Genomic DNA, 16,580 nt, shown 5'->3' with positions numbered 1-16,580 from the left:
TTAATGCTCCAGGTGCAAACTATTTCAAGTCTTACCCAGACAGCTGGTTTTGGAAGCACTTAATCTGAGTGTCAGGGGTCCTGCCAACCAGTTTGTAGCTTCTAGTCCTCACCAGGGGTAGCTGAATCACTGTTGTCTTGTTATATGTATACATTGCTCCCAATATACATTGGCAGCTGGAGACCCCAGTCAGGTAAAAAGGCAGTTCTTCATCTCAGAGATAATACAGCTATGGCTTCAGCAAAAAGGCACAAGTGACAGCTGAAACAAATCTGGAGAGGACAACCACAAGGAAAGGTGACAGCAGAACTCATAATTTCTTCCACTTTCCAAGCAGTTCTGAGAGCTGTCTGTGAGCTCTTTGCAGCACCCATCACGCTGCAGGCAGTCACTTCAGGGGCACCATATGTGTTTAAAATATTATTCAGACAAGAAAGGGTGTCATATTCTCATCCTAACTTTTCCAGCTAATCTAGTTTTTGCAGCAGACATCTATGCTTTCACGAAATTGCTTTTCTTTTCCTCACTTACTAGTCATAATTGTACATAAATCTTTATCACAGAAGTTTGCTACTCTAGTGAGACCACTTTCTGGAATTTAAAGAGCTGAGAAGCACATTACATTGTTAGTCAAAAGGGCAGGACAAAAAAGGTTTGAGATTTCTAACTTAATTTGAGCTATTCAGTGCTTGTGTTGTGTGATAACGTTAAAAGTAACGTGTGGGCAGACACTGGTTTTATAGTGCATGAATCTCTCCAGGCCCTCTTCCCAACAGCACTGCAATAATTCACTTTCTGTACGAGCTACCATGCAGTGAATGACATTATGTTCCAAACCTGTGGAAGAAAACCAAAACATAGTTAATAAGGAAATATGTTTTCTTCTGTGTGTGTCAAGGCTTGAAGGCCAATTGATTTTTCAGAGAAGTCAAAAGTAATACGTATCTCTTCAGCGTTTTGAAATCCAGGTCCACAGGTACTTTTTCTTTGTAACTGTGGGCAAACAAACTGCTTTCAGAGTTTCCAGGACATTTTTCTCCTGTTGTAAATCAGGTTGCTTCATTATTTCTAATAGGAAAAAAAAAAAAAAAAAAAAAAAAAAAAAAATTTTTGCAGAATGTTTTTTTATGATCTGCTTTGCAGTCACCCTGCCTGCTGTTAAAATTGTCATAAAATACCCTGGGGGAGACTGTTTAAATGCATAACCTTGGGATCTTCGTGACAGATTTACTCTCCGCTCCGTATTTACGGACTGCACGACGGGCTCTGCGCATGTGTCCCCAAAACATTTCTGGGGCAGTTGGGCAACTGGAGAAAGATCAGATGTCAGTATTTCTCTAAGTATAACATAAAAACCCAATCTAACTGTTCAAATTTACAGAAGGCTGGATTTTTAGATTACCATGCACATTTGGAGAGGCACACACTGATCTTGTAGTAGGAGGGTAGTGCAGCTCCTTACAAGGTAATGCAGATGAAATAGAGACAAAAACTTCATACCAAAGCTTCTTCTCCTCAGATTTAATTTGGATTTCCTCTGGTCCCTGAGTCTCTTTTTTCTGTAGTACACTTTAATGCTTGGGCCAAAGCCATGATGTCTGGGTCTCTGCTACAATAAAGCTAATGGAGATTTTTGAACTAGAATTCCCTGCATTGGCAGCTTGCTGTCTGCCTTTGCAGACTGCTGCCATTTTAGGTCAGACTGTCAGAAGAGACTGTGTGTGAATTTTAATTGCAGCTAAACCAGAAAATCACCTACTTACTCTCTCAGTTGTTGTGTGCATTGGGCAAGTGCACCCTGGATTTCAGTGCCTTCTGAAGGGGAGCAAATTCCAGGTTATACTTGGATTATCCATTTCTTCTTTAAATCTTTTCCTCTTTTCCAGCTAGGTGGCATGCCAGGGCCTATAAAGCTTTTAATATTCCAGCTTTACCACACAGCTTTTACAAACAAGGTCATACAGAACAGAGGAAAAACATATAATTAATAATTATCCAAGACCTGCTGCTGTGTGGGCTGCAAGTCCCTGCTCAGAAATTAGAACCAAATGATTTCAGGCTTTAAAAAAGGTAGTTAAAATATCCGACATGCTTAAATTAACTCCTCAGAGAGAGTACACCAGGTTCATTAGCTCCCTGCATCTATTTTGCTCCATGCTAACACATACCACACGCTTCAAATCACAGCAGCCAAGTTCCTTCCCGTTGTGTTTGCCTCACCCCTCACACTCCCTGAAACATATTTCCAGTTCCCCATGCCTTGTCTCCTTCCCCCCCACTGTGTTAATGCCACCTTATCTGGAACAAGCTCATAGGTTATTAGGCAAAGCAAGGCAAAAGAGGGAAAAAGTTTCAGGCAAATAACTGCAGAAATAGGTAGCACAGTCCCAGTCCCTTTAGGAGTCCTCCAGGTTTGTTTCAGCCACCGGTAGAATGAGAGAGAACTACCAAGCAATGTAAATGTTTATCCAGTGTGTTTCTGAACAACTTGGTTGAAAGAGTATATGGTAGCATTCATTACCAGAGCCTGAAAGGTAGCCAGTTGATTGTTAAGGATGCATAGGTTTTAAGACTAGGATACATGAGTAGGTTATCTAATCTGACCTTGTGCATAATCCCTGCAAAATCCAGTCATTTATTATTTTGTAAGGAATTATTCTCTAGGCAAAAGTGTCTATATAACAATTTAAGACTCATTTATTTACTGGTGATTTCTAGAAAGAAATTATCTTTGTATTTGGAAACTTAAAAAATTAAGTATACATCCTCATAAAAGACATTTGGAAGGGTTGGAGCAAAACACTCCTATAGAAACATTCCCTGAGAAGGTCTGTCCTCTTCATGGAAAGGATCCCCTGTATCTCAGATTTTGTATATTCCCTCATCAAACATTCTGCTTGTCCTTTCCCCAGAGACAAGGTCTTTGTTTAGTCAAATAGTACTTCAAAGGCATCTTTTTTCTCCTAGTAAAATAATAAATTAGTGACTCTTAAATTGCGATATAAACACTTTCACCTAGAAAATAATTACTTGTGTTCTTCTGACATATAATAAAAGGCAATCAGATTAAGAGCATTTATTCCATAAATAAAAAGTAAGATTGTATCCAAACATCTGTCACCAAACTAAATGTTTCTGCAACCCAAATCCATTTGTTAATTGTCTCCTCTCTGCCTGGAATGCAGCTGTTTAAGTAATTTCTGAAGCAGCGTCTCTGTCATTGACAGACATCTGTGCAGGATCAGTGATGTGCAGAAAATATTCTATTTATAGAGAGGCAATCATCCTTTTCTCTTCTTCCCTCCTCCCACCCACAGCTCTTTCAGTGATATCAAGGGAGTCCCAACCCTGGTATAAATTTCTTTACAGCTGAAATGCACCCATAATCTTTAGTCAAGAACAAGTGAGTAAAGGAAAGCGAAGATCACTTTTTTTATGCTGAAAAATATTTTTAGATGCCAAAAAATGGATTTCCTAATGTTAGGAAAGGGCAATATTTGTTGAAATAGAAAGAAGAGAAAAATAGCATTTAACAAATAGTACAGCATCTATTATTTATCATAGAAGTCTGTGGGTAAAGGCTCAAAGTAGAATATGTGACTTTGAAGATGAAACAAAAAGAGATGACAATTATTAAAAAATCTTTTTGTATTTTCTTTGTGAAAATATTTAATTGAAATATAGCTTTTACCTAAAACAATCTTGCTGGAAAAATGCTTTAGTTCATTCCAAATGCTCAGGCTTTTAAAAGAAAACAAAATCTGTATAATGTTTCTTAGATTAAAAGTGTTTTGTGAAGAGACCAGTACTACTTAATTATCTATAGCTTTATGTGGAGCTAGGATGCTCCCATTGCCCCGTGAGCATACTGCGTTATAATCGTATCACACAGCAGTTTTTGTGTTCCAGCCCCAGAATAGCTGGATTTGATTGAGTACTCCTTAGAAAAAGGAATAGGAAAGCTCTTGAGAAACTTTGTAATGAAACATATACTAATTATAGTATTATTTAAGAGTAAAATGTTTCAAAGTGTACTTTATTTTACAGCCTGAGGGACTATTCAAATATTAAAGATCATTTATTATTCACTTATGAAGAAAATGAGTTATTACTCTAAAATGGAACATACACAGCAGGGCAGACAACTTTGTCATGCCATACTTCTTTATCACCCGCTCTCACCCATAGAAGAATGGGTTGTGAATTTGGAAGCATTCTAGCTAGTAATTGGTCTGTTTTTGAGAAACCTTTGCTTAACAGCAAGTTTTACATTGGAACGTTTAAGTAAAAAGAACTCCTACGAAATGTCTTTAAAACTGAGCAAAAGACTGCACAAGTCCAATGTGAAGGGAAATTAACTGGGTTTCTGTTTCACACTGTCTTAGAATTGTATTTTTTACTAAACTTTCCATATTGCCTGAAATAAGAAAATCCCATACTCCGGCTTTCATCTCTCTGGTCAGAATAGCAAAGGATCTTAGGATGACTTTGTGGAAATCAAGGGTAACTTGGTATAGAACAGGGATTCTCACGGCTTTTCTAGGCCTCAGCAAGGGACATTGCACAAAGTGATCCACTCATTTCAGTATTCAACAAAATATCACTTAATTCATACTCAGTTCATATCAAGCTTAGTGTTAGCAGTATGCAAAATATAGCCTGCTAATTGAAATGAGTATCCTCTACAATCAAATGAAAAACTTTCTGCCGCATGAGCGGGGTGGCCTGTTGGCTTTTCCTTGCCTAAGAATGATATCACAATGTTTAAAAATACTCTTCATGGAACCAGCTAGCAATTCAGGCAGCTACATATCCGGAAATAAATTACTAGAGTTATCTGTTAGGGAGGTTGGGGTTTTTTTTCTGTCACACTTTGGAATGTGGGAGCTGGAGAGAGAGAAGTGATATGTGTGCTGGACTGGCACGAATGTAACGAGGTCACAATTTGGGACTCAGTTCATTCATGGTAGATTGTATGGTCTTGAGATGCTCAACGATTTATAGCTGATGCAAATTGTGATGCTGTGCCATTAGCAAAGGCATTAGCTCTGTCGTGAGAATTTAGAATTAATATGTGTCAGCAGAGACAGAAACAGTATTGTGAGCTTGCTGATACAAATGGGTTTTTGGAGAAACAGTCTAGGATGCTATTTTACACAGCTCTTTTAAAAGTCTGAGAATAGCAAATGAAAATCCTGAAGCCAGGTAGCTATGTCTTTTGCAATTATTAGGTATGTAATAATAGACAGAGTGCATTAGCACACTCTGTCAAAAAAGAATTTTGCAAGTTGCAATGAATGTGTTTACTTAAAAAACTAGCCTGTAGATGATGCTGGCAGCCATTTCCTAGATAACAACCAAGAATATGTTGAGATATTATTTGTGATCATGAAAATGAGTTCCCGGAATTAATTAATTTTAGTCTGTAATTAAAGAAAATTCATTTTGTGGAGAAACAAAATACTAATTAGAGACTCCTACCAAAGAAGGGGATCAGCACCATACACTCAGGTTACTGAGCACAGGTTGGGGGTCTTATGGCTAGCCAAACATCTCAGGTAAAGCTGTGGTAAGCAAGCACTGACTACAGTCTAGCCCATGATAAATAGTCACACAAACTATTCAGAGTCAGTTTAAAAATCACTGCACTTCAACTGACAACTCTAAAGGTACTAAATGAACCTTCTTTTAAGGTTGATCACCCTGCTATTTTTTCAGGAAGTACTATTCCTACAAGGGCACAGCTGAAAACACCCCCTGCCCTTTCTCGAAGATATTAGCTAGGAATAGAGATGAACTTGAGATGGTTTCATCTAGAGATGAAATGTGAGTGCAGTTCCCACACAAAGTAGGACCAGCTAGAGCAGGTTGCCTCCAGTCAAGGTTTGACTATTTCCTAGGATGGAGAGTCCACAACCTCCCTTGGCATTTGTGCCAATGTTTGACCTCCCCTACAGTGAAGAATTTTTTTCCTACTATTTATTTACAATTTTCCTTATAGCTATTTCTGTATGCTGTCTCTTATCACTGCACCCCACTAAGCAGAGTTTAGCTGTCTTCTCTACACCTCTCATTAGATAGTTGTGGACAGCAGTAAGAGCTCCCCTTCATCTTGTTTCCTCCAGGCTGAAAAAAAAACCCAACCAGTTCCCACATTCTTTCTTTATATCATGTCCTCCAGCCCCTATGACCATCTTGGTGATTGGAATTGGACTTACTCCAGAAAGTCTGTATCTTTCTTGTAGTGGGGACCCCACATGGATGCAGAACTTTCAATGCAGCCTCACAAGTGCCAAATAGAGGGAAATAGTCACTTCCTAAATTCAAAATATATCACATCCACTGCTCTCACCTCATTGAAAGTGATCTATCTCATCACAGAAGGCAATCAGTTTCATCAGGCATAATATGCCATCAGTAAGTGCCTGTTTCCAATCACCTTTTCGATATTCAAACACGTGGACAGGATCTCCATGAGGACTTGTTCCATAAACTTTTTCACGTCCTTCCAAAGCTGTTATAGAGCAGTCATATGGTGATGTCAGCCCTCTCCCCTGGTGCTCCTAGAGGCATCCCATCTGGTGCATCTGGTTTGTACATGTCCCACTTGCCTGAGTGCTCCCTTACTCTGTCTTCCTCTCCTCTGGGTATTTCTGCACTCCCCAGACTCTGAAACCAGGTTCAAGGGCATGAGAGATATGAAGGCAGTATTCATTAGCAAAAAAAGCAAAAAGGCGCTGACTACCTTGGCCTTTTCCATGTCCTTTGTCCCTCAATCTCTAGCTGTACTTAGCAGCAGGTTCATGGTTTCTTTAGTTTTCCTTTTGCAATTTTGTTATAGAACCCCTTCATGTTGTCCTTCAAATTCCTTGCTAATTTAAACTCCAGCTGCTCTTCTGGTGTCTCTATATTTTCTTATATTACAATAAATTAGCTAAATTCATCCTATTGATAGGAAGAAGAACTCTAAGGAAGAACTCACTGGAGTCATTTACACAAGGGAACTAGCCAAATGCTTCTAAATCTTCCAGGACTTGGAAGTAGCACCCAGATGGAAAGGGATAATTTCCAGATGTCAACTCTCCATGGAAGATTTCAAATCCTCAAAGAAAACAGCTCATAGAAAATTCATCTTAGACATCAGAGAGAAAGAAAATTTATTGTTCTGTTTTGTTACTGTGCATCTCAAATCCTTTCCCAAACTCTGACTCTTGCTCTATGTTTTTTATCTCACAATGCACATTAATTACCAATTGTATTTTAACATTCTGCCAGCACATTATATCTATTTTCTTTTGGAAAACTTTTGTTTTTTCCCACGGGGCATTAAGATAAGCACTTTATTAATTAAGCTGCCTGGAATTGGATTCAGATGATTGGGAGTGCTACCACTTCTGTCAAGTATAAGACATCATTGTTTGGAAAGATGAAAGACAGCTCTGAAAAAAAAAAAAATTAAAAAAATCCATGGTTGAACACGCTCAGGGGACAAAGCACTGTGTCCTTCAAATCCTTGCTCCCTAAGGCCTTCCTAGGAGAATCTTGGTACAAACAAAATTATGGAAAACAATAAAGGTTATATTCCCATTTGTCTTCACAATGAAAGACGACAATGTTTCCAACATGTAAATATAGAAGCCCTAGAAGAAGATGAAATGTGTTCTTGATCTTTCCTTTAAAGATTCTAGTTTGCTACCAGGCATTAATCTTCATATTTTTTGTGAACAATGCTGCAGCTCATAGCAGGTTCAACATGTTCACTGTCTTCGTTATCCAAAATTTGTGACATTTTCTCATGAAATACATCAGGTGTGAAAATGGCAGGAAGAGAAAACAGTGATTGTCAAAGGAGGTACTGTCTGGACTCCTGTCTTTTTTTCAAGTGACTTTCCAGTCTGACATTGTCACTGTAAATCTAAAAGAAGAATTGATATCAGCTATCTTGCCAAAATGATCTCCTTTTGCCTTTGATAGCAAATGTTTTCTCTCTCTTTCCTTTTAACTTTTTGCAGTGATGCATAAGGGGGAAGTTCTAGTTTCACTTCATTTTCCACTAAAACAAAGCACACACCTAGTCACACAGTAATGACTGCTACTTGCTGTATTCATGCTGAGAGCCAGTCTGGGTCCTGCTTTAGCCCCTGCCTTCAGGGCACGCTGCTCTTTCCATGGTAGGGTCTTGAGGCAGCAGGTCTCCAGCTGTATTCCAACATAAAATGGCAAAATAGTACATTGCTTTGAAACTGTCCGTTTACACATTGTGTCTTGTACTGCTGTCAATTGAAAGACTCTGCTGGGATGATATGACTGTTATCGTGTTCATTTCCTACACTATGCATGGCTTTTTAGCTCTTCCAGCATTTTCCCACATCAGCCTGAGAATCACCTTTCTCTTTCTCATTTCATGTGGTACTTTGGCTCTTTTAAGTATTCATGAGCTCGATCATAGATTCACATCTCTTGTACCACACCTAAAGTCATACCACTGATGTGTCATCTTGATATGGAGAGCATCGCTCTTCCCATTCCTGCACTACATAATCATAGTTAGTAAATTCCTGCCAGAATTATCTGAAAATTATTTTTAAAATCACATATATCAAAACCAATTTTAGGACTAAGTGTTCCTTCTAAATTGTTGTATTTTTTGGTGATATTCACCTTCTGCACAAACAGAAGCAAGCAAGTGTTGAGCTCTCTTCAGACGCACTCAGAACTCCTGGGAAATTCGACTTTGATGAGGTGACATTCAGTGTTTCTGTTTTATCACTTGCGACCTATCCCACTGTACTTTTCACACCAAGGATATTGACTCAATCACCTGTAGAGAAGAACCTGGACAGAGACCTGTAACCTTCAATTCTACCTGATCTGTCTTTGTAGCCTGAGCTGTTGCCTGATATAACACCAGTCCGACAAACTCATCTGGAAATGCCTTAAAACCAAAGTTTTCCACAGCAGGCATCAAACCCACATCAACCATTTTGCAAGTCCATAAAATCATCTCTCTCTGGCTGAAACATGACATCCTTCATGTACTCCCCCTGTCTTGCCAGCTGGTCAGTAGTTAGGTCCTTTGCTGCTGCTGTATCTGCTGCCAGTGACCCAGCTGTGGTGCAGGGATTGGCAGAAGATGAACAATATGTATGTGGCCCCTGTGCTGACCTAGGTTTGCCCCTACCCAAGCTAAGCCTTCCTCTTTGGGACTTTCCATGCTTTTGGCAATGTAAACACTTGAAAAACATTGGAAACATCAATCCAGTAAAAGTTGGGCTCTGAAAAGTTTTGACACTGGGGGAAGGCTAAAAAACTTTTCTAAAAATACCTATCTCCAAATCATTTTGGTGGAAATATTATTCTCCATAGTTTTTCAATTTTTTTCCTAAAAATAAATCTGATTTTTCAAAGGCACAGAGCTTCATAAACAAAATTATTCCCCAAAGAGAAAAGGAACACCAGGAATTATTCTTTGTTTTGTTGATTTTAAGGCCATGGTATACCAATATGAATATCAAGTCTGAGCATCTGAATAAGGTATGCCACAGAGTTTTCCACATTAATTACTCTATTAAGGCTATACTTTGTAGTTGAAAAAAGGAACAGGTTTTAGCTTGGTATCCAATTAGATCCATTAGCAAATGCCACTTCTCTCTCCAATTTTCCTTAGATAAACAAAATTATTCCCCAAAGAGAAAAGGGACACCTGGAATTATTCTTTGTTTTGTTGATTTTAAGGCCATGGTATACCAATATGAATATCAAGTCTGAGCATCTGAATAAGGTATGCCACAGAGTTTTCCACATTAATTACTCTATTAAGGCTATACTTTGTAGTTGAAAAAAGGAACAGGTTTTAGCTTGGTATCCAATTAGATCCATTAGCAAATGCCACTTCTCTCTCCAATTTTCCTTAGTTATTGTTTGTTTTGATTGTTGTTTTTTTTCCTGAATAAATATGCTTAAAGTAATTTGAAACCTTCTAAACTTCCCATCAGAGCTAGACAATTTACACCTCCAAGGAGAGACTATTTGCTGTGAAGAGCACAAGTGCTCAGACTTACCTTCAGGAAGAAGGTAAGAGAAAGATCAGTCCTGCTGAGAACAAACCCTTTCACTTCCAGCTGAACACAGGGTAACCTAGGAGAGCAGGAAATAGAATAGGGAACTGTTAGTATTAGCAGAAAAGATGATGATGATAAACTTTGAACCATAGTCCTCCATGTAACACAGAGCAGATCAAAAATGGTATGTACAGGGACAACCGGATTCCAGAGAGAAGGCACCAGTTTCTCTGTGTTTATGGTTAATAATCCTACACCTATAAAAGTAGGCAGAGGGCAGGGCTGGACCTGGGCAGCCCAAGGCAGCACACGAAGTCCCACATCTCTCAAGGTTCCTGTGGTCCTTTATGCACAGGGATGCGCCTGAAGGCTGTTTACTTCTCTGGTGCATCATGGAGAGGTCACCCTGTGTCTACACCATGGTGAAAGGTCCTGCTTGTGGGTAGTCTGCAGGAGGTGCACTGGAGAGATGCTTTGCAGCAGTTGACAGCAAGTACACAAGGAGCAAGACAAGAACATCAGACCCTGAAATTTAGGGGGAGACTGCAGCAAAGCTGCTAATTCCACTTGAAAGGATGGGCTCATGTCCAACTGGAGGGTTTTTTCCAATCCAGTGGAAAAGCCATTACGCTGATGGCAATCGGATTGGTGCAGCCATGGCAATCTTGAAACCATTTAGGATAACTTTGATTAAAAGATATAGTGGGCAAAGACTGAAATTGCTTCTGTAGGGAAAGCCCAGCATGGAGAGTTTTTTAATTAAAATGAGCTAATATGGCGTGTTTATTGGTAAAATCACATGAAAGGGAGAAAATAAAGTTGAGGGATATGAAAGAGGGAAAACACCCCTTTGTCTTGTCTTCTGGCTGATAATCACCACACTGTTTTAAAAATCCCTTTGCTTCCCTGTGTAATCAGGTTGATTAAAATCCTCTAAAGGAATAAAACAGCTGCACAGACCTCCAAAATCACACTCTTCTCTACCGCGTGTGCATTGTATTCTTTTCGACAGCTTTGTTTTCAAATTATTCTTTTCCCTTCACTGCCTCTGAAAGCCTATTACTGGATTTATTAAAACAAAGCCGAGTAAGCACGCTGAATACAGAGACAGCGATTGCCTCGACACATGTTGTTCCTGCAAGGAGCCCTGTGCTCGCAGGTCTGAACTGCCGGCTGCTGGGGAACTGACTGCGGCACAAAGGACGACCCAGCTGAACTAATGAGAGCGTTCACTGAAGGGAGGCGCCGCATTTTGCCCTTCTATCACATGCTGAAGGACTAAAATAACAACTATCATGCTGGAGTCAGACCATGACATTTTACTTCAGCCGGGGCTAGGGGGAGAAACGGTCCTATATTGTTTCTAAGATGACCTGACCAAGGTTTTAAGCTGGGACCAGGTAGTGTTGGAACACACGGCTGCCTCAACCAGTGCCTGCCAGTGGATTAGCCTGGCTGGGACAGCTTGGGAAGGGGCCACGCTGCTTCATAGAATCATAGAATCATAGAATGGTTTGGGTTGGAAGGGACCTCAAAGATCATCTAGTTCCAACCCCCCTGCCATGGGCAGGGACACCTCCCACTAGAGCAGGTTGCTCAAGGCCCCATCCAGCCTGGCCTTGAACACTTCCAGGGATGGGGCATCCACAACTTCCCTGGGCAACCTGTTCCAGTGCCTCACCACCCTCATAGTAAAAAATTTCTTCCTGAGATCTAATCTGAATCTTTTTTCTTCCAATTTAAAACCGTTTCCCCTTGTCCTATCACTACCCTTCCTGGCAAAGAGTCCCTCCCCAGCTCTTCTATAGGCACCCTTCAGATATTGAAAGGCCGCTATAAGGTCTCCCCGGAGCCTCCTCTTCTCCAGGCTGAACAATCCCAGCTCCCTCAGCCTGTCTTCATAGGAGAGGTGCTCCATCCCTCTGATCATCTTTGTGGCCCTCCGCTGCACCTGTTCCAGCCAGTCCATGTCCTTTCTGTGTTGAGGACTCCAAAGCTGGACACAGTATTCCAGGTGGGGTCTCACGAGTGCAGAGTAGAGGGGCAGAATCACCTCCTGAGACCTGCTGGCCACACTTCTCCTGATGCAGCCCAGGACACAGTTGGCTCTCTGGGCTGCCAGCGCGCACTGCTGGCTCATGTTGAGCTTCTCGTCCATAAGCACTCCCAAGTCCTTCTCCTCAGGGCTGCTCTCCACCCAATCTCCTCCCAACCTGTATTTGTGCCTGTAATTGCCACTTCCTTTGGCTCCTGCTTGGCCTTGTGTGGCTCAGCTGCAGGAGGGAGAGGGAAGGAGGAGGAGAAGCTGCTGGGATGGAGGCAGAGCACACTGCAGGTGCATACCGCACGTGCCCACGAACGTTGCATGTATGCACGCATGCCAAGCACATACACACACGTATGCACATTGCATACCTGCACACACACTGGAGCCTCAGGTGACCCCTTGACTGGGCAGTACTGCCCAGCTCTGTTTCTGGCCAAGCCCTCCTGCTGCACTGCTCTCCCCATGGTGGGGAGGGAGGGGGGTTGGTTCCTTGCTCAGCCCATACATCCTTTTGCACCATCTCAAGACAAAGGGAAAGATGCACATCATAGAGACAAAAGTGCCTCTGTGGTGTAAACAAGCCTACGCTTAGTTCCATAGGACCAATCATGTTTACTTTAATGGTTAATAGTGCCTTATCATGGAAAGTCAGGTTGAAAAAAAATTCCTTTGCAATTCTGAAACAGTGATAAAGTAACAAAGTGTTTAAAAAGATTAAAATGTAATACCCGATAGATAGGAGTAAACAGAGTCAGTCCAATAGAAATGATTGCGGGCAGGGCAGCTTCTGAAAATCCCAAGGGTAAGAATTTTTTTCTGCATAGAAGAAAATATGTGTCCCAGATAGTTTTAAACCAGTAAAGTCTATGTGCAGTTGTCCACATGGAATAAAAGTCTGGCCCCACAGATGTTAATCACCCAATGAAGTCAGTGAGGTCAGAGTTTTACCCTGAGACTCTATTTATTTTAAAATAATTCATATTTCTGACATTTTTATATACACTTACATAGCACAGACTTACAGACTTCCTGTGCTGTGCCCGTATTTATATATTATCTTTTATAGCAGTACTTGTACTAATGCTTTCTAAACTCTTTTAATGATTTACAACACTAAAAAAAAGTGTTTCTAATTTCTCTTTATTGTCCGATTCAGAGGTCACTCAATATATTGCTCTTCTCTCTCTCCAGCACAAACCACTGAAGCCCCATTCTAGCAAAATGACATGAAAGTATCTGATGAAGAGCAATCCTATTCCACAAAACGTGGCAGTGTTTTTAAAATGCAGTGATGCTGCACTGGGTTGTGGCATGGACCTACAAAGGCACCGTTTTTTTCCTTTAAAATGCCATGATGTGGAGATCGGCTGATGTGTGTGCCTGTTAAATGTGCTTGGGGGAAAGCGAAAAAGGATGCATAAAACTAGGAGTCAGTGGCAGAATTGCAGACACAGCCTTTTGGGGGCAGCTAACTCCTCCAGCTCTGAGGAGGCACGGTGCTGGGACCCCTGTGAAGGACTGAGCTGTAACACGCACACACTTCCCAAAAGGCAGACAGGTCTCCTGCACTCAGGTTTTTCTCCCAGAAGAAATGATGGTGCAAGTTTGTGGACCACTCTCCTGGCCCAGTTCAGCAACTGCATCTTCTACAAGAGCATTTTTTTTTAATTGCACACCATGGCATATATTAATATATTTATTTATTTATTTTGTAATTGCTGTATTTCAGAAGATATCCTTTTTTGTGAGTTTTACCCAGATAGTTTCCTAGTGTTGAAGTAAGAGGATGTGACATCATAATTTTTTAGATTCCTGTACTGAAATCTCTGCAACTCACATTTCAGAAGGGGAGTATGCATCATCTATGCTAAACAACTCACACTGTCATTGCTCACAGCAGCACTAGTATGCTAAAGAAATTTTGTGGTAGAAAAAGATTTAAAACCCCTTTTAAAGCCTTTCCCCAAGCTTCGTTAAGCAGGTCACTTTTTCACCAGTTCAAACAGTAGATAGGAATGTGATAAAATTTTTAGAGATAATATTTTGAAAATCTGCATCTAAGTTCACACCTGCAGTTCATTTATGCATCTGTGTATGTGTCTAACCTTGTACGTAAAGCTGTTTGAGCTGTGGTGCTTATAGATAATTAAAATTATATCATTATATCTCTTTCTTTGATCACAAATTAGTGTAACGCATTATCTTGATTCTCAGTAACTTCCAACTTTGATGTTATATTTAATAAAACATAATGCTGTGTTGGAGAATCCCTCAGGAATCTTTAATTTCTTTTCTTTTTTTAAAATATATTAAATTTTAAATGGGATTAAATTGTCTGATTAGTGAAGCAGGCTCTTGCTGTAGCAGATAAACCCTGAATTCCCCAGGGCAATCTATAGCCATTGTTAAAGTATCTTTCCAAGATGCAAGCAAGCTCAGGAAACCCCATGAGAGTTAAGAAAAACATTTTCCTTGTGCTGAGGTTGGTTTCGTGCTCCGACCCCAACCTTTGCTTTGTTCATTCATCTTTGTCCACACAAATCTTTTCTTTTGCCTGCAGAAATGTTGGTAAGGCTGCACTGTAAAGCAGTTGACAGAACTGATACAAGCTTTCAAAGATAAAATCTCCCTGTTACCCCAAACCTGAGAACCTTGTGGAGAGTTGTCTGCACAAAGCTATAGGCTTTGAGAAGCTGTGTCACCACAGAGCATCACTCAAAAGATGCAGCAAGGCCAGCTTCAGCCATCGTCCCCACCAGGTACAATTGCTCCTCACTGCTCCCAGGGTTCGTGCTTCCTTGAGGTGGGTCAGCACTGCTGCTTATGGGAATCCAAGCAGAGCCAGGAAATGGGCACTTAGCCCAGAAGAGCCAAGCTGGTAATGTGTGAGGCCTTGGCACGGCCCCTGTGCCCAAACAGCCCTTAAACAAATGCCTGGTTTCAGGACAAGGAGCAATGGGCACAAACTAGAGCACAGGAAATACCATCTCAACTTGAGGAAAAACTTCTTTACTTTGAGGGTGACAGAGCACTGGAAGAGGCTGCCCAGAGACGTTGTGGAGTCTCCTTCTCCAAAGGTATTCAAAACCCGCCTGGATGCGTTCCTGTCCAGCCTGCTCTAGATAGACCTGTTTTGGCAGGGGGGTTGGACTAGATGATCTCCAGACGTCCCTTCCAACCCCTACCCATGCGGTAATTGTTGGTCAGGCTCATGAAGTACACAGTGAGGAACAGCAGCAAGCTAAGTTACCTGCAGTCACAGCACAACCTGTGAAGGCAGCAAAACTACTCCTTTGTGCTGGCTGGGAAGAGACATCACTGAGCTGCAGTTCAAACTGGGGCAGGGCACTAGGGTTACCCTATTAAAAGCACTTCTGGAAAATGCTTAAAAGCATAAGAAGAGCAGGCGAAGCTACAAAGGGTGGGCTGAGACAGGAACAGGCTGGGGCAAGAGGAGAAGACGGGCTGACAGGCAGATGGATCTTCTCCTGCCGCTTCTTATGATCTGTCGGCTTCTGGTTGGGGCAGCTCTGCCACTGTGCTGCCTGTCCTTCCATAATTCCTGCAGCATCCAACCCTCATCCACAGTAGCTCATCCTATGCTCACTTTCATTGCCTCCAGCAGATCAGTGGGAGCAAGTCAGAGCTTAATAAACTCTGGCTGAAGCTGGCTAGACAACTGGCTGAGAGAAGAGGTCCTTCTTAGCCTGCCGAACAGTAACAGTAGCTTTAGAACCCAGGGCCATGTCATTATGCTCTTTATTACATTTTATAAAGACTACATATTACAGAAGTAACATTGCAGAATTGAACAATGATGGGCCAAGTAATTTTGCCATACTGCAAACATAAGAATATTCTTCATCACTTTGGCTTTTATTGGCTAACACAATTGTCTTTAAAACAGCCAATCAACATATTATGTAAGAGCAAACAAAAGTACAATAGGCTGACTAGCAAAATAAAAATCCAGATTAATAAGACACAAACACAAAAGACCTTTTAACTTACTATAGTTCTGGCTCTTGTCAGGCTTTTAATATTTCTTTAGAGACAGATATATATATATAAAACATTGCTGTGAGATATACTTCTAAGCTTGTAATTTGTTGAATAATACTAAACGAAAAGTTATGCATAAAACCACCTGATTATTTTATAAATAATTCAAAAGTTTAGTGTCATGATAGTGTTCCTACCTAAAGAATGCTGAAGTCCCCCTGCACAAGGCATAAGACAGAGTTTTATTATCCAACTGGGTTTTTCTGTTCTTCAGCATCCAGACTGAGCTTGGACATCATTTATGTACCTCAGCAGTTCACACAGGTGAATAGCACAGCTGCCTTTTCAGAGAGCTACTTGTGTGTAAAGCTAAACCTTTCACAATGTGACCAGCAGAAATACTCACAGTGTTTAAAGAGGTGGTTTAGTGTTTTCAGGGTTGGGCCAGAAAAAGAAGTGAAGTGCGGAAA

This window comes from Calidris pugnax, unplaced genomic scaffold (genome assembly GCF_001431845.1).
Source record: "Calidris pugnax isolate Ruff unplaced genomic scaffold, ASM143184v1 scaffold188, whole genome shotgun sequence".
Classification (NCBI taxonomy): Eukaryota; Metazoa; Chordata; class Aves; order Charadriiformes; family Scolopacidae; genus Calidris; species Calidris pugnax.
This window is presented reverse-complemented; position numbering follows the sequence as displayed.